The 2,363-nt window shown below is 39.0% G+C and overlaps 1 pseudogene; it reads left to right on the top strand.

The window, feature by feature from the left end:
- Nucleotides 1-317: 317 nt before the first annotated feature.
- Nucleotides 318-493, top strand: LOC144494579 (U2 spliceosomal RNA; annotated as a pseudogene).
- Nucleotides 494-2,363: the final 1,870 nt, after the last annotated feature.

The following is a 2,363-nucleotide window of genomic DNA, read 5'->3' on the forward strand; positions in this document are numbered from 1 at the left end:
GTTATTCTGTAAGAGAAAAGACATTGTCTAGCCTGTGTCGAAGAGAAATATGGAAATGATGGCTGGCTTGTCACCTAACAATTACTTCTACGAAGACCTCTTTACAATCTGTACATTTCATTCAGCAGCACCATTTGATGCTGGGTGATATGTTGGCATTTGAGTGTGTTTGACTCCATTTTTACTCAGAAAGATTTCAAACTATCCTGACATAAACTGTGAACCACTGACACCAATACCTGTAGCAACCTATAAATTGCAAACCAACTTCTCAAAACCTGAATAGTTTGGGCACTTGCAGTATTGGACATAGACTTCTCGCTTCTCGGCCTTTTGGCTAAGATCAAGTGTAGTATGGATTGGATGCTGCACTTGGTTGAGGCCATTAGGCTACATTTAAGCTTCATATTCATATGAAGCAATTTTTAAAAGCGGCATCTCGGCCTTTTGGCTAAGATGCAAATGAGATCAAGCCTTGGAGGCGGAATCCTCCCCCTCCTCCAATCAGCTTGGCTCATGTAGATCAGGCCCAGGGCAGGGTAGAGGGTTGCATGCCCTGTCTTGTCAGCCTGGATCGGAAATGTCTCAACTTGTTGAGACTCTGAATTGGACTTGATTTGATTGAATTGGAAAAGTATTTTTAAAAATTGGACATAGACTCAATGTTTATCCTTTTGCCATAGCTATCAACCAAAACAAGGCAATCTTTCCTTTCCACTTAAAAGAAATTGGCAGGTTCTCATTCCCAAAGTTTTCTTGCGTTTGATCATGGATTGAAAGGAGCCTTGGATTGGATCATTTCTCACTGTGAGATACACTTCATAACTTTCCACCAACTCTTTAATTGTTCCAACTACCTCTGGAAACCAGAAATAACATCTTGCTACAGCTTTCATATGGAATATCCGTATGCTCTTGATGAAGTTCTTTTAACAATCTCTCTAAATCTTCCCGGAATAATGATCTACACTCAGTTCATTCCTATGTATGAAATACTCCTGTAATTTCTCATGATCACACTGTTTAGGTCATGACATAATTGAGCACTTTACTGAGTGCCATGTCCTTGTGGGTTTCTTCAGTAACTTCTCTGCCTGACACCGGCATGACATTTGTTGAAGTTTATTTATTCATCAAAGGCTTACATTAACACTGCAATGAAGTTACCGTGAAATTCTGCACACGTAACTCACTGGTTAGAAATGAATCAGCCTTCATGGGAAATCTCGAAAGAATGTCCGCAATTGAATGATCTGCTGACTTATAATATTTAATATCGTACTAATGGCCCATCAAAATTAACACCCATCTCTGAAGGTGTGTTGTTGCGAGGAAAGGTACCCCTTTCTTTGAATCAAATATGATTGTAGGATCTTGGTGATGAATGAACAAGCTGAACTTCCCACCGGACAGATATTTGTGGAACCTGGTAATACCGCACATGTTCTCTAATGCTTCTTTCTCAACTTGTGCTCTGACTTTGTTGAAGTATATTGTTATAGACTTCTCCACACCATCTTCTATTCTGTGACATAACATCACACCTAACCCCTGAGGTGAGGGATCACTTGCTAAAAAGGATTGTTTCTTGGGATCATAGTGGGTCAAAATTGTATAACTAGTTGGTATTTTCAAATGCTCTCTGGCATTCGAGAGACCACTCGCAATATTCTATCTTTGAGCAGTTGATACATCGGAAAGAATGTATTAGCTAAGCTGGGGATGAACTTTGATTAAAACGCAAAAATCCTTATGAATGTTTTGAATTCTTCTCTGTTGTCTGGTCTCTTTGCTTTCAAAGTTCCTTTAACCTCTCCTTCATTGAGCTATCTATGTGGTGACCTAGATATGTTACACTAGACACAATGAAGCAACACGTGCTTTTTAGCTTTGCCATACTCTTGAAGCTGATGTATGACTTTGTTCAATCTCACAATGTGCTGTTTCTCTGTTTTGCTGCTATTTAGAATATCACCTAAGAAACAGCGCATTCCATTCATCTCACATTGGATCTGATCCATGAACCCTGCAAGAGTAGTGGACACACCAAATGATAATCTCTTACACTGGTACAAGCCTTCGTGTGTATGAATTGTAAGCAGTTTCTTGCTCCTGTCAGTTTTATCTAAATTCATACATGCATTTGATTAATCTATCTTACTGAACACCTTTCCATTGGCTAAATTAGATAATAAATCTTCACCGTAGTCAGTGGATAAATGTCATTCTCAATCACTTTGTTTACTGTTTGTTTATAATCTCCACAAACCTAAACAGACGAGTCTACTTTTTGAACTACCACAATGGGTGTAGTCCATTCACTGTTCTTTACCTTCTGAACTGCTCCGGCTCTTTCTAATCTA

This window comes from Mustelus asterias, chromosome 5, assembly GCF_964213995.1.
Source record: "Mustelus asterias chromosome 5, sMusAst1.hap1.1, whole genome shotgun sequence".
Taxonomy (NCBI): domain Eukaryota; kingdom Metazoa; phylum Chordata; class Chondrichthyes; order Carcharhiniformes; family Triakidae; genus Mustelus; species Mustelus asterias.